The 17,498-nt window shown below is 35.8% G+C and overlaps 2 pseudogenes; both read right to left on the bottom strand.

Moving 5' to 3' along the window:
* Positions 1 to 1,448: 1,448 nt before the first annotated feature.
* On the bottom strand, positions 1,449 to 3,557 carry LOC120211484 (annotated as a pseudogene).
* A 10,679-nt stretch (positions 3,558 to 14,236) lies between these two features.
* Positions 14,237 to 17,196, bottom strand: LOC120211331 (annotated as a pseudogene).
* Positions 17,197 to 17,498: the final 302 nt, after the last annotated feature.

Raw genomic sequence — 17,498 nt, forward strand, 5'->3', positions numbered from 1 at the left:
GGAGCATTGTCGGTTTGTGGAAATAGGAAGAAGTATAAAGGCTCCAAAAAGAAAATTATCTGTGGGGATGTGGGCAACCTGGACATCTAAAGAAGGATTGCAAAAACGGTGGAGCTAATTCGGCTAATGGCTCCAAAGTGATGCTACTAATGTAGTCGTCTTTGAAAATGAAGACGATGAATTTGTTTTTTAAAGTAAGATATATATCCTCATGGCATGATAGCTACCAATTGAGTTGCCATGGAAAAGGATGTATGAAAAGGTAGCATGTCCACATTTACACATGGGCATTGGTTGACAGTGATGCAAGATGTGTGGTGGAATTGATGTCGATGGCTAATGAACTTCCTAGAAAGTCAATATTGGAAGTTGCACCATAACTTATTAGCAGTTTTTCGACATGAACTGGTCGAGGTAAAAATTCTTGGAGTTAGTGAATTCCAAGTGTGTATACTCTTATGGTGGAGTATGACAATTCTTGTTTTTAGAATTGTGACTATCATAGCTGATGGTGTTATTGAGGTAGCTGTTGTTTTTATGGTGAAGAATTGTATGGAATTTTTGCCAAGGTGGAGATTTGTTAGTTTTTGGCAAAAATTGGCCAAATCCCACATTGGAAATGAACAAAGGATGGAAAAATTCTTAGCCTATAAATAGAACATTTCCCTTTGGTTAAATGTATGTCAATCACCAAAATACAAGTGGTGTACTAGAAAGCTATTAGCTATACTAGTAGAGAATTTAAAGGGAAATTCTCTTGGGGTGTACTTTAGCTTTTGGGCATGTGTGAGAGTTAAATATTTTATAGTGTGGTTGTAATAATTTTCCACATAGTAAATATTTTTTCTCTTGGTTGTCTTTTGACAACGCTTGTGGTTTTTCTCCATTTGAGAGTTTTCCACGTTAAATTATTGTGTTTTCTCTCTTTTATTTTTCAAGTATTTTTGTTAATGTTGTGATCTAAAAGGATTGTTGGATTACAAGGGGTCTATTTTCCCAACACCCTTCAGCACCACGTTCAATTACTTGGCATACTCCCTCCACTTATCAGAGCCTTCGAGGCGCCATATTTTCGGGACATGGAATCCTGAATCAACCACAATATATAAATAAGACCTTTGATAGAACCACATGACATATCAGAATAAAATATAATATCTGACTATCAAATTTATTTGGCGTGCTAACCTATAAGTAGTTATAATAGTCCTATATCCGGCGTTGTCAGTTGAAGACTATATCCGGCATGAAAAAGTAACATTAGTGACCAAAATGAAATTTTAGTAGTTGGGTAACAAAACACAAGCAAGTAAATAGTTTGATGACTAAATCAATAATTTACCCTAAGTATATTAAATTTATTTAATTGATACATATACACATAGTTTTGATGGATAAACAAACATAAAATAAAAGAATATTTCACATTGATATCAACAAGTATAGAAAATAATCGAAGATGGCCTGTTTTCTCACTCATAAAGATACACGGCTAATGCAGAACTTAGTGCAATGAGAATTGCTACCAACATGTATGACAGTTTAAGGTGGCCTGTCTTCTCTTTTTCCACAACCTGCAAGCTCGGAATGGCGGTAGCGCCAGCGCCAGTTACGGTGCCGGAAGGCTCAGCTGCTGTCCTACAATGAGATTCATCTTTTGATGGCTCATCCACCTGTTTTATAAGAAGATAAAATGGAGATGATTCAAAATTTTCAAATGAATTCTGTTTTTTTTTTTATAGATTTCAAAGGTTCATGGAGCATTTAAACAAGTGAAGAACCTGAAAAGTACCTGCCTGTACACTTTTGGCTGAGGGAACTTCTGTAGAGTTGGCTTTTGCCTTATTTTGTAACTTTTTCATAAATGTTTCCCTCTCTTTTACTAATGAAGATAGCTGCACTGAACATGTTCCGCGATTATTACACCGAACCTTCGACCGAATCTCATTGTTTCATAAGAAAAAAGGTACAATGTTAATACCTGGTTGAGAATGCGTTCCCTTTCTGATGCTAGTTGTGCAATCGTATCTGCGATTAGCTTGGTCCTATGACTGATTTCTTTTGCACTTGCAGCCTTTTCAATGGTAGCTTGGTTCAAAGATGTCTCCAAGCATTCGATTTTATGCCTCAGGATGCCTAGCTCGTTATTGAGTTCAAAGTTAGATTCGGATAATATAATGCATTGCTCCTCCACGCTCTCGGTTCGACTTTCGGCTTTCGAAACCTTTGATTTTAGATCTTCGATTAAAGTTTCCATATCCCAGATTGCAGAGTAAAGCATGTTTTGCTGCTCCTGGCTTGCTTCGGATGATGCTTTCGCATGCTGTAGTTGAATCTCCGATTCCCTCAACTGTGTTTCTAGCGAGGCCACTTTCGTCGTGCTTTTCTCGTTATTACCTTTGAGAAAATTCAACTCTTCGGTAAGTTCGAGGTTCGTATCGGTTAACTCCGACAACTTGGCTTCAGCGATTTCGGCTCGATTTTCAGCTTCATCGAGGCTTTCTTTCAGTGAATCGCTAACGATTTGAGCTCAGATTTGAGCTCAGCTTCTAGTTGAATCGAACTGTTCAGGTTAAACTGAACGATCTGAAGTCGACCAAACAGTTTGAAATTCCCATGAGCACCTCGGCAGCATTTTCTGCCTCTAGAAACCGTTCCCATACAACTTCTGCGGCCTCTTCCATGCGAAGAGCGACTTGTTTGGTATAATGTAGCTTTAGTTTTAATTCCTCTTCCTTGCAAGTGATTTGTCAAGCATCCTTAGGATGTGTCGTTGTTCAACAGTATGCACTTTGGATTTCCAGATGAGGTTCGATAGCTGATATTGCACGGATATATCAACGGCCTCATCATTACTCCCTATTAACATGCATATGTTAGAGTGGTCAGAAAGCTGTTAGATCCTAAACTCTACTCGTTCTGAGATAAAATCGAACTCGGACTTACAGTTCTCGTTTCTGAAGTACGGAAACGAAGCCTGCAGCTTCGTCGACAGCAACTTCACCTCGAAGACGATCCCTTGGCACTTCTTCATGGATCCTTCAGAATCATGCAGCTTCTTATCCATTTCATCAAATCCTGCCCCCAAAGGTAGGCACGAAGATGTATTACGACGAGCATCAACGATCTCCGACTGAACCGTACTCAAGAAAGTTTCGATTTCCCTCAACTCCGAATCTAAAATCCCAAATAAAAGGTCAAATGCCAATGCCTTCTCGATGAACTGAGCTGAAATATCACCATTCTCTAAGGCCATCGCTTCCGAACCGTTGTCCCAACCCAAAAGAAGCATCAATAGTACATGCAGATTTACCAATTTCTCATTCGAATAAGCCAAATCGAGGTCGATTCTGTCTAGATCGGAACTCGGCAGTTCTTGTATCCTCTCTCCATGAAAATGAACTGCATTCGACTCCGAGTTTCCATCGACATCGAAGCCGTTCGTTTCCATGCCTTGGTTCGTGGTCTAGTTACCTATGGGGCAAAGGGTGATAAGAAAAAACCAATTCAGATCTCTCCCGGCCACAAATGCAGTTAAATTCAGCTGCAGAGAACTCATTGATGAAAATTATTCATATCGAATACAAGTCCTTTACCACTCTCCTACGATTCAATCAACCTCATCGATGCAAATTAAACCATAACAAAACAACAAAATCAATCAGATCCATTAGCCAATCCATCTTGAAACATGAATAATTCACCAAACCAATTCATTTCAACGCCTTAAAGATCCCCAGAAGCTGTAATAATGCAACATCCATCAAGAACTACAACAAGATTCAGATGGGGGAAAAAACAACAAAACATCAACAAATCTCAAAACCCAGACCTTCAGTTCTTCACTGACACTGTCGAGCAAACAGGTGATTGTCAAGTTAACATCTTTGAAGTCAAAGGACGAGCAGACATTAAAAGAGACCAAACTGTCATAAATGAAACATACACAACTAACATAAACAATCAAAGAGGCAAAATTCAGAACCAAAAAATGGTTTTTTTTTGGCAAGGAAGACGAGAACTGAGATGAAAAAGAGGGTACCTGACATTAAAAGGGGGAAGTGCTGCGTATGGTGGGAGACTCGATATAACACCTAATCCATTTCGTGCCGAAACATCATCCGAGAAGCAGTAACCTTTGAATCAAAACACATAATTGCGCCCTAGTGGGTCTTTTTTTACTAGTGACCCTGTGTGCCTGGTGCACCATTCCTGCACCTCATTGCTCGGTCTGTCAACTCAAGTATACTCAACCATGCACACTTTTGCCTACATGTCCATAAAACCAACATGTTTGTATCCAAATTCATAAAGAAACCAAGGTTTAGTACATGTTAAGAAGAGGAAATTTCGTGACCACACAATTTACCATATCTGCAAAAGCTTTTCAAACCTTTTTAGGCTTCTCCATGATGGAAATGCCAAATATTTTGATACCCTCACCTGTACCAAATATGCACTGTCTCCACTTCCCCCTACCCCCCACTTAAACAACCCCTACTTTTTCTCATTTTATTTCTCTTTATTTCTTCCACGGGGTCATATGATTATAGCAGTGATTGGTTCAAATAGGATAAGCTCATTACCATGTTTCCTCTTCTGCTAAATCCCCACAAGTTCCAGGTTTTCATCAGTTTATTTTATTCATCTCACAGCCTTGTTGTCAATGACACACAGAGTTTGTTTTGTTTAATGATACTAATGGTGGACAATGCATTTAGAATAATACTAAACTATACAGCATGCTCACTCGCAGGCGCTGACGAGACGTTTATTAAGGTTTTAATCCACTAACAATGTGGATACTAAAGTTGGTTTAGGTCCTCTAAACAAATGCTTTTGGCTTATATAAATTATTCTGTACGGTATCAAGTCATTATCCTTTAATGCTTATTGATCTGCTCTGTGTCACGGTTGGGAGAGAGGAGGGGAAGCAAGAAGCGAAGGGCATTGGGGATTTAGAAAATGAATTAGAGATTGAGCTAGGGATTGCACCTAGTGAATTGGGGAATTTTGAGAAAGAGGAATTAAAAGGGGAGCATGTGACTCACATGGGAAAATTAACAAAGGAAGGGAGACAAGGCCTTAGGATAAGCCCAAGCCAAAATAGGAGGAAACCTAGTGATTGTGATTAAATAACATGTACTGTAGAATATAGTTTTCATGTGTGAAAAGAATGAACTTTTTCTTCTCTTGAATCTATATTCTCTCGTCTATTCTCTCATCTTTTCTTTTCTTCGTCTATTTTCTTCTCTATTCTCGAGGTCATAACAAATTGGTAATCAGAGCCACAACTCCTGGCAAAGCAATGGTTGAATCCTCTGCTCTTTCTGCAATTCAAAACCAGATTGACGAATTATCAAAGCTGGTGAAACAAGATCAGTACCTAGAGACAAGGATTGCAAAGAATAAGGGTTATTTCGAGCAGATTCTAAGGGTCTTGACATGAAAGACGGTGGAGCAAGACCAAAACAGCCCTGAAACAGAGTCGATACCTATGGCAATCGAAGGCACAAATGATGGGTGTCAAGTGTTTGATAAAATGCCATCCATCACTAGTTTTGATCTCCCTATAACAGAAGAAAATGGTGTTGTTTTGGATACAATCAGTATCTTGGCAGAGTTTTTGGCAAACAACTTTGGAGCATACGCCATTTCAATTGCAACTGCCTCTTCTGATGTTCTTGAGTTCCTGCAGCATGGATGCCATAGAAAACCATTAAGAGTTGTTCCACGGTTTGAGAAGCCAGAAGGAAGTGTAACTGACACAGATGAGGATAATGAAAGAGTTGATACTGCAGAAGAAGATACTGATGAGGATGAGCATAATTTTTTTTAACTCGTGATTTTTTGTCATCAAGCCCTTTCAAAAGTAATGGATCATATTTCCGGACATCATCTTTCTATTCAGATGATGGTTTTAATGCCTTTGATTCTGAAGATGACATTGATCCTTGCATTAAATCAGTGGGAAGTAACTTTCCTTACATGAAACGCCGAAAAAAGTTGCCCGACCCCGTTGAAAAAGAGAAAGGTGTTAGTCTTTGGTCAATAATTAAGGATAATATTGGGAAAGATCTCACACAAGTTTTTCTTCCTGTATACTTAAATGAGCCTCTATTTTCTCTTCAAAAGTGTTTTGAGGATTTGGAGTATTCATATTTGCTTGACCGTGCATATGAATGGTGGAAAAGGGGGAATAATCTCATGAGAATTTTTAATGTAGTTGCATTTGTTGTGTCTGCATATTCTTCAACAAAAGGAAGAATTTGCAAACCCTTCAATCCATTATTAAGAGAAACATATGAAGTTGACTTCCCTGATAAAGGTTTACGCTTCTTCTCAGAGAAGGTCAGTCATCACCCTATGATTGTAGCATGTCACTGTCAGGGCACAGGATGGAAATTGTGGGGTGATAGTAATTTAAAAAGTAAGTTCTGGGGTCGCTCAATTCAGCTGGATCCAGTCGGTGTTTTGACCTTGGAGTTTGACAATGGAGAAGTGTTCCAATGGAGTAAGGTAACAACGTCAATATACAATCTCATCCTGGAAAAGTTGTACTGTGATCACCAGGTACATGGTATAGTTCAAGATAGGAACGGAAGGACAGTGGCTTCATTATTGGGAAAATGGGATGAGAGCATGCATTATGTGATTGGAGATTATTATGCAAAGGGAAAAGGACAAGAGTCTTTCTCAGAAACTCATACACTTTGGAAGCGGAGTAATTCCCCTAAATATCCCACCAGATATAACTTAATACGATTTGCCATCACTTTGAATGAGCTGACTTCTGGTCTGAAGGAAAAGTTACCTCCAACTGATTCTAGGCTGAGACCTGATCAAAGGTATCTGGAGACTGGGGAGTATGAAATGGCAAATTCAGAGAAGTTGTGGTTGGAGTAGCGGCAACGACAGGTAAGGAAGATGCAGGAGAACATATCTCTTGTGTCATTTTCTAGTCGACTAGCTTCTCAGATTTGGTCTGAGATGCAAAATGATTTTCTGCCAAACTTTATCCTTTGCAATACTACTCAGCATTTTATCCGATCTTCAAAAGTTCCTCTTGCTCTTGTACAAAAGCCATTAGTTCCACATGCCAAGCCAAACTTCTATTGTGGTACTCAATATTTAAATTATGCACATCAAAGTTTTGCGCAATTGCATAGTGGATTTTTTGGAATTCCACACATGATTTCCGTTGTTAAACTTCTAGGATCTAGGTCATTACCGTGGCTTATTCGAGCACTGTTGGATCATATATCAAACAAGATTGCTACATTTGATCCTATGATCACAGGCTTGCAAGAAGCACTGCCGAAATCAATTGGACTTCTTCCTTTTGATGGGGGTGTGACAGGATGTATGAGGCTCGTTAAAGAGCAACTCAGCTGGGGAACAAAACCAGAGCTCAAAGCTGAAGTTCTTTGCGGAATAAAGGAGATTGGGAGTGTATTATATTGGGTGGGGCTACTTTATATTGTTTTAAGAGAGTTGGATACCACACATTTCATGCAAACAACAGCTTGGTTGGGCTTGCTTTCTGGTGCAGATGGGCAAACATTGTATTCACAAAATGGTGGAGACAACCTTGTTGCCAACCTCTTCAAATCTTCTACAGCTGCAATGGTGTCGAACCCTAGGTGCCCAAATCCAGCCTCCTTATATACAATGTCAAAACAGGCAGAAGCTGTAGATCTTTTGTACATGGCTAACTTAAATACGGGAAGTGTGTTAGAATACGCATTTGCAACATTTGCATTTACAAGTGCAACATTAGATAAATATTGCAGTAAATGGAGTGATGCTCCAAAGACTAGGTTCATTGACATCACAACTTCAAAGGATTTTGTGGTCTTGCTATCACAAATTCGATACTTTGATCCTTGGGGACAAGGATCGTCTAAAGGGGGAGGAATTGTCACGGTTGGGAGAGAGGAGGGGAAGCAAGAAGCGAAGGGCATTGGGGATTTAGAAAATGAATTAGGGATTGAGCTAGGGATTGCACGTAGTGAATTGGGGAATTTTGAGAAAGAGGAATTAAAAGGGGAGCATGTGACTCACATGGGAAAATTAACAAAGGAAGGGAGACAAGGGCCTTAGGACAAGCCCAAGCCAAAATAGGAGGAAACCTAGTGATTGTGATTAAATAACATTTTCATGTGTGAAAAGAATGAACTTTTTCTTCTCTTGAATCTATATTCTCTCGTCTATTCTCTCATCTTTTCTTTTCTTCTTCGTCTATTTTCTTCTCTATTTCTCGAGGGTCATAACACTCTGATAGCTCTTTGGATTCCTTCAGGAGCCTAAACTTCTTTCTGGTATGTGAAGCTTCCTAGTGGATCTGATACACCGTATAACCGAAAACGAATCGGATTTAAGAGCTTGATATGCTCAACCTTGTTAAAATATATTTCATATTAGGAATGATTCAGGGATTCTCCAAGTACTCTGAGCCACAAGTTTCTCATTAACCCCAACCATTAACCAGACCAATTCACTAATGTCGTATACAAAAGCAATATGATACATGCTTTGTTTATACCATCATTATCACTTTTGAACCTAACCAAAAAAAGTTGGCGTAAACATGTCCACTTCATAACCGTGGTGCCTCCATAAGCTCAGGTTTCCAAACAGTTTAATCACAGATTAACTATAGGGTTAACTAAACTAAACCATGGTTAAATTATTATATTCCTAGATTCTTTTTAGATTCTAAACAGTTGTTTCTTTTAGATATAGCCTTATGTCAGAGCACCATGTACTTATAGGAACTGGAATATCCGATACACTTATTCGAATTCTAGAAGTTTGAGCGATCGGATTCCGGAAACACGGTCCCGCGTTACGGCTAATTCGGAGCAAGAAGAGCCGGTTTGCAGAGTACACCGAATCCATATATGAGTGCATGTTTGAGGGGACAATTTAGCCCTATTGGTCTCTCCATTTCTTGAATAGGACAAATGGACATAACCGGAGGGATTGAAAAAACATGTTGAAGCTGTTCATTTTTCCTAACGAGAAGCCATGTATATGTGCCGACCAACTAATGCAAGACAAAAGGCAGAACAACCATAGATTGTTAAATATGCCGAAAGCACATTGATGTCAATATCATATCGTTTAGAGGAAAGGGTATACATATATATATAACTCGTACCATTAATCTCTTCTTCTAGTTTGCCAGGTTGCCCATTCTTGCACCAAACAGAAATTTTGGCTATGATTTCAATAATTATAACGTGATGTAGACTGCAAATTTGTACGTTTGCCATGAGTGACAAATTGAGAAACTTTTTTTAGTCTCCATGTTCAAGAACGTTGCCTAATCCCACTGGCTGTTAGTGTCACGTTTGGAGAGATGATGACAGTAATTTTACATTAGAAAGGGAAAAATATTCTAAAGTTTAAAAGTGATGATATTGTAGCACGAATCAAATTATCTCAATGGTTAAATGAATAATTGTTGTTTTTATACGTCTCAAGTTCGAGAACCAACAACTTCAGCATGGTAATTGAGCGTTCATTGTCAAATGATTAAGAGTATTTATAGCATATATTACTTTATAATCACGGAGTGAGGCTTATACTAGGAGCAAACAATTTTCATTCGATATTGTACATTTTATTAAGTACATAAATGGTCCCCAAACTACAATATATTGTTTTATTAAGTTTTTCATTATTAAAAGTTACAAAATAATTTTTTGATTATAGAGGGTTACTTTGACGAGTTCATGGACTATTAAAAGTTACAAAATGGTCACATGAGTATATATTATGTTTCAAACTCTGTTAAAAATTGACGGCATTTTGAGTTGAACTTTAACCTCTCGATTATGATATGATAAAATATGATCTTAAAATCTTAAGCAACTATCATAATATAGTTATTATGTCAACGTCCAACTCAAACGACCGTCGATTTTTTAACGGAAAATGATGAGTTTGAAACATAATGAATAGTCAAGTGACAATTTTTTAACTTTTAATAATCGAGAGACTCAACAAAGCAACACTCTATAATCAAATGACCATTTTATAATTTTTAATAATCATCTAATAAAATAATATCTTATAATCGAAATAATCATTTATATACATCACCCTTCTTTCTTTCTTTTTTATTACAATAAACAAAACATAAGGAAAATAAGATAAACAATATTCATACATAAAATATGTAATCTTTAATCGGGTTTAGAAATTTTTTTAATTAATAAAATATATACATCCTATAACATAATTTTTCAAATTTATTTTTTAAACAATATTTGTTTCTATTATTGAGAACTGAAATATTAAATAGGTTATATATATGTGTGTTAGGATCCATTTACGCAATGCATAACTCTTTAATTTTATATAGATTTAAGACCATTAGATGAATAAAAATAGATGACTGAGATTTACTCTTTATTTTTTCCCAATAAATATATTCACATTTCTCACTATTATTATCCGTCATATATAATAATTGATTTAATTTATTATTAATTTAACAAATTTATTTGTTACTTTAAAGCATTCAAATTATATAATTGAATATAAGTTCAAGAAGTATAATTATATTTACAAATAATTAATTTTATAGAGAATTAGAATTTTTATCTTAAAAAGAACACTTGTCTTATAAATTTTGGAATTAAGCTCTCTTGGGTATATCCATATATTGATTCTCATATTAATTGTGTTGTTATCTTATATTTATTGGGTAAAAGGACTCTTAAGATATTAATTTTAGTGTTGATCGTTACAATCAAATCTAAAAATTTACTGTATTATTTCGTAAAAAAAAATAGTGTATAAAATAGAGAGTGAATAAATCTTATAACGGACTAACGGGGTTAGGTCAAGTGGTAATCAATTTGATATTGCTTAAGCAAAGTCTCAGGTTTGAGTTCTTGTGTATGCAGAAAATCCCCGCTGGGAGACTTAAAGTAAGGTTTATGACCCGGATCGATCTAGATTAGTCATGATGAAGCCTTAGAACACGAGGGGAAAAAAATCTTATAACGAACTATCAAATTGTCTTAATAATATAGTATAAATGTAGAGATAGTTTTTTTTTATTAAGTTAATGTGATTACAAAGTAATATATGTTCTAAATATTTTTCAATCATTTGATAATAAATGCTCAATTACTTTGCTGCAATCACTGATGTTCGAACCCATGACCTCTAGGAACTATAACGATTTCTTTAACCACCGATGTAAGTTGATTCGTGCCGATCGTGTGATACTTGATCCGTTACAATCGAGAATTTCAATTTATAGGGGATTTTAATATGATCTTCAATCTTTTAACTTTATCGATTAGAACATTAAATTATATACATGTTGTCAATCAAGCCACTTGCTATTAGCGATTGACAAAAGAGTTGAAATAGTAGTTAACAAAATTGTTATAATTATACATTTGATCCTCATCATATATTTCATTCTATCAATTTGATGCTAACCTGATTAGATGACTAAATTTATTGGATTGCAATGAAATTAGGACAAAATGGTTAGAACAAGCAAGTAAATGAGAATCAAGTGAATAATTATATCAATTTTGTTAATTATCAAGTCGATTCTTCCGTTAAATGTTAACTACAAATAGTTTACTTGATATCATTTAAATAGCTAAACACTTTGATTGACAAAATTAAAAGATCGATATCAAATTAGAATTTTTGGTAATCAATTGATCATGAGTATAGTTTATCTTATAAAAAATTAAATATGAGTAACATAACCATTAATTTACGGTTAAAATATCAGAATTAATACTGCAATTTTAGTGAACTCTTCAATTTAATACTCCATTAAGAGGATGTTTCGTTACTTGTATAAACTAGTTTAAATATCCACAAAGAAAAGCAAGCAAAGTACCCAATTTTGAAGCAGCTCAAAGCATGGACAAATCTTCCCAAATTTTGGCCATCTTTTGCATCATTTTGGTTCTTGCTTCATGTTAGTAGTTTCTACATTATCTTTCGATTCTCTTTTACTTGTTTTCAATTGAAATTTAATTAGGTCAAATATATACAATATCCTCTTATATATATATATATATAAGACATTATCTCTTTTACTTGTGCATGGACAAATTATCTTTCGATTTTCATCTAAAAACTTACTAAATTCATGTTAATTTTGATATTAGACAAATTATCTCATTTAAAAAAATAGATTCTTATTAATTCTGAAATTTGATGATTTAATTTGACGATTTAACAATTAAATATTATTTTTTAAAACATTTATATTTGCTATTTTTTTTTCTTAATTTTCATTTTTTAGCCTATTGTAAAGTAGTAATCCGAATTTATTTTGGTTAATTATTTATTTTTCCAATAATATTCATCATGAAGTTTTATTTATATATGCCTAATATAGAAAACAAAAATTTACGTTGTAATAAAAAATTAAAATTTACATTGTTGATACTAGTGGGGATTGGTTTAAGTGGTAAACATTTTGATATTATTTAAGCAAGTCTCGAGCTCGAGTCTTTGAATATGACTCGGGGCAGTCTAGATTAGTCAAGATGAAACCTTACAAACCGGGAGTACAACAAAAATAGAATTTATGTTGTTGATACACATGTACATATTCAAAAGTTTTTTTTGAATCTGTCACTGATGGCACTCGGGATTAATTATTTATGGTGTAGGTGGGGAAAATGGAGTGGAAGCTAAGGGATGCCAAAGTAGCTTATGGGAGGGTATCAAACGAGGTCTCGGAAGAATGATCGGAGCAAATGTTAAGAAGAACGACGCTTGTGCTCAAGCCTGGAAAGAGGAATACGACTTCACGGGGACTTCCAACGATTATCTAGATGGCGGAATTTTCAACAACTAAAATATGTTTCATTTATAAAATAAAATATTTAATAAAATCGTTAATCGATTAACAATCAATTTTTATCATTGATGTGATATACATTATATCATAATTCTAGACATGTGATATGTGTTACGTTATTACTTTGGACACGTAGTCATTACTTTAATACGTGTCACGTCATTAATTTAGACATGCAATATATAGCGTGTCATCATTTTAGACAAATATAATTTGTCATATTAACAATAAACATACATCATTAGTCGATTAGTAATTTTTATCCTATCAAAGAGTATTTTATCCCAAACCCAAACATTAAAATCAAAATACTCTAAAAATTAATAAGAATCAAAACAATTATATAATCAAATATTAAAAATACTTTTTAGCATTTTGCTATTATTTTATTGCCTAAACTATACATTTAGTATCTAAATTATTAGTTTTGACATGTTTTAGTACCTAAACGTTCAATTTTTTCAAAACCATACCTAATGTTTTGTTTTTGTTTCATTTGAGTTCCTCACTATTAAAAACTTAACGCGTTTAGTACATAAACTATTAATTCTGGCCCGTTTTAGTATCTAAACTTTCAATTTTTTTTAAAAAAAACCTAATGTTATATTTTGAAAAGGGGTACTAAAATGAAATAAAAACTAAACTTTAAGTATGGTTTTGAAAAAGTTGAAAGTTTAGGTACTATAACGGGTCAAAACTGATGATTTAGGTACGAGACGCGCGTAATTTACCCTATTTTATTGCATACTGTAAGTTGTTGAAATATTACATCATTTTGTGCATTATTCAATCACATAAGCACTGCCCATTAACACAGGCATGGATATTAGTTTTGGAGTGACATTTGTTGAGGCATTCAAGGTTATTGGAACAAGTAATTGTTTTGATTTGAAAATAATCACATTGGCATAGGCCTTTTATACACTGTGCCTTGTCCCCTTCAGCACCACGTTCAATTACTTGGCATACTCCCTCCACTTATCCGAGCCTTCGAGGCGCCATATTTTCGGGACATGGAATCCCGAATCAATCACAATATATAAATAAGACCTTTGATAGATCCACATGATATATCATAATAAAATTTAAGATTTGACTATCAAATTTATCTGGCGTGCTAACCTATTAGTAGCTATAATAGTCCTATATCCGGCGTTTGAAGACTATATCCGGCATGAAAAAGTAACATTAGTGACTAAGATGAAACTTTTAGTAGTTGGGTAACAAAACACAAACAAGTAAATAGCTTAATGACTAAATCAATAATTTACCCTAAGTATATTAAATTTTTTTAATTGATACATATGCACATAGTTTTGATGGATAAACAAACATAAAATAAAAGAATATTTCACATTGATATCAACAAGTATAGAAAATAATCGAAGATGGCCTGTTTTCTCACTCATAAAGATACACGGCTAATGCAGAACTTAGTGCAATGAGAATTGCTACCAACATGTATGACAGTTTAAGGTGGCCTGTCTTCTCTTTTTCCACAACCTGCATGCTATGAATGGTGGTAGCGCCACCGCCAGTTACGGTGCCGGAAGGCTCAGCTGCTGTCCTACGATGAGATTCATCTTTTGATGGCTCATCCACCTGTTTTATAAGAAGATAAAATGGAGATGATTCAAAATTTTCAAATGAATTCTGGGTTTTTTTTTATAGATTTCAAAGGCTCATGAAGCATTTAAACTAGTGAAGAACCTGAAAAGTACCTGCCTGTACACTTTTGGCAGAGGAAACTGCTGTAGAGTTGGCTTTTGCCTTATTTTGTAACTTTTTCATCAATGTTTCCCTCTCTTTTACTAATGAAGATAGCTGCAATGAACATGTTCAGCGATTATTACACCGAACCTTCGACCGAATATCGTCGTTTCATAAGAAAAAAGGTACAGTGTTAATACCTGGTTTTGAATGCGTTCCCTTTCTGATGCTAGTTGTGCAACCATTTCAGTGATTAGCTTGGTGACATGACTGATTTCTTTTGCACTTGCAGCCTTTTCAATGGTAGCTTGGTTCAAAGATGTCTCCAAGCATTCGATTTTATGCCTCGGGATGCCTAGCTCGTTATTGAGCTCGAAGTTAGATTCGGATAATATAATGCATTGCTCCTCCACGCTCTCGGTTCGACTTTCGGCTTTCGAAACCTTTGATTTTAGATCTTCGATTAAAGTTTCCATATCCCAGATTGCTGAGTAAAGCATGTTTTGCTGCTCCTGACTTGCTTCGGATGATGCTTTCGCATGCTGTAGTTGAAGCTCCGATTCCCTCAACTGTGTTTCTAGCGAGGCCACTTTCGTCGTGCTGTTCTCGTTATTACCTTTGAGAAAATTCAACTCTTCGGTAAGTTCGAGGTTCGTATCGGTTAACTCCGACACCTTGGCTTCAGCAATTTCGGCTCGATTTTCATCTTCATAGAGGCTTTCTTTCAGTGAATCGATAACGATTTTCATTTCATGAAGATGCTCTTGACTTGTTTCGTTGGAAGCATTTGCTTTCTTCAGTTGGAGCTCGTATTCTTTTAGCTGTTCCTCGAGTAGTTTGATGTTCCTTCTCAAAGTGAATACTTCTGAGGCTTTTGCAGCTTGTTCTGCATTGCTGATCTCGAGCTTTTTTAAAGCAATATCTTTGGCATTCAACTCGTCGATGCAACTTTCAAGTTCAGATTTGAGCTCAGCTTCTCGTTGAATCGAACTGTTCAGGTTAAACTGAACGATCTGAAGTCGACCTAACAGTTCCTTTGAAATTCCCATGAGCACCTCGGTAGCATTTTCTGCCTCTAGAAACCGTCCCCAGACAACTTCTGCGGCCTCTTCCATGCGAAGAGCGACTTGTTCGGTAAAATGTAGCTTAAGTTTTAATTGCTCTTCGTTTTGTTTGGACTCTGATAACTTCTTTTCAAGATCTAGCCCCCTTGCAAGTGATCTGTCAAGCATCCTTAGGATGTGTCGTTGTTCAATAGTCTGCACTTTGGATTTCCCAATGAGGTTCGATAGCTGATAATGCACGAATATATCCACGGCCTCATCATTACTCCCTATTAACATGCATATGTTAAGAGTGGTCAGAAAGCTGTTAGATCCTAAACTCTACTCGTTCTGAGATAAAATCGAACTCGGACTTACAGTTCTCGTTTCTGAAATACGGAAACCAAGCCTGCAGCTTCGCCGACAGCAACTTCACCTCGAAGACGAACCCTTGGCACTTCTTTATGGATTCATCAGAATCATGCAGCTTCTTATCCATTTCATCAAATCCTGCCCCCAAAGGTAGGCACGAAGATGTATTACGACGAGCATCAACGATCTCCGACTGAACCGTACTCAAGAAAGTTTCGATTTCCCTCAACTCCGAATCTAAATCCCACATAAAAGGTCAAATGCCAATGCCTTCTCGATGAACTGAGCTGAAATATCACCATTCTCTAAGGCCATCGCTTCCGAACCGTTGTCCCAACCCAAAAGAAGCATCAATAGTACATGCAGATTTACCAATTTCATTCGAATACGCCAAATCGAGGTCGATTCTGTCTAGATCGGAACTCGTCAGTTCTTGTATCCCTCTCCATAAAAATGAACTGCATTCAACTCCGAGTTTCCATCGACATCGAAGCCGTTCGTTTCCATGCCTTGGTTCGTGGTCTAGTTACCTATGGGGCAAAGGGTGATAAGAAAAAACAATTCAGATCTCTCCCGGCCACAAATGCGGTTAAATTCAGCTGCAGAGAACTCATTGATGGAAATTATTCATATCGAATACAAGTCCTTTACCACTCTCCTACGATTCAATCAACCTCATTGATGCAAATTAAACCATAACAAAACAACAAAATCAATCAGATCCATTAGCCAATCCATCTTGAAACATGAAAAATTCACCAAACCAATTCATTTCAACACCTTAAAGATCCCCAGAAGCTGTAATAATGCAACATCCATCAAACACTACAACAAGATTCAGATGGGGAAAAAAACAACAAAAACATCAACAAATCTCAAAACCCAGACCTTCAGTTCTTCACGGACACTTTCCAGCAAACAGGTGATTGACAAGTTAACATCTTTGAAGTCAAAGGACGAGCAGACATTAAAAGAGACCAAACTGTCATAAATGAAACATACACAAGTAACATAAACAATCAAAGAGGCAAAATTCAGAACCAAAATGGTTTTTTTTTTGGCAAGGAAGACGAGAACTGAGATGAAAAAGAGGGTACCTGACAGCAAAACCAAGATGGGTTTTTTGGGAAAATGGAACAACAAAAGAAGAAAACTTTAAATTTACCCTTTGAACAGAGACCTGTTAAGCTCATAATACCGTTGATAATTCATTGATTTTGTCGGTTACAATTGGGTGTATTAGCCAATAACGAGTCATGGTGGCAAAAAGATAAGGTGGTCGGCGCACTTTAGCAACCAGCGTGGCCCATGGTGTCCTACGTTGAATTATTGAGAGGCTATTAAAATAATGTTATGGCCTACTACCATAACACGGTGATAATAATAATCGAGATAATAAACTTCTTTTAGAAAATTGATATTAAAGACGACTGATTATATTATTAAAATTATCAAATCTTATAATATATATTTTTTTAGGATAATATAATATCTTCAAAAATTATTATTTTTCT

Source organism: Hibiscus syriacus, unplaced genomic scaffold, assembly GCF_006381635.1.
Source record: "Hibiscus syriacus cultivar Baekdansim isolate YM2019G1 unplaced genomic scaffold, ASM638163v2 tig00109972_pilon, whole genome shotgun sequence".
NCBI classification, from domain to species: domain Eukaryota; kingdom Viridiplantae; phylum Streptophyta; class Magnoliopsida; order Malvales; family Malvaceae; genus Hibiscus; species Hibiscus syriacus.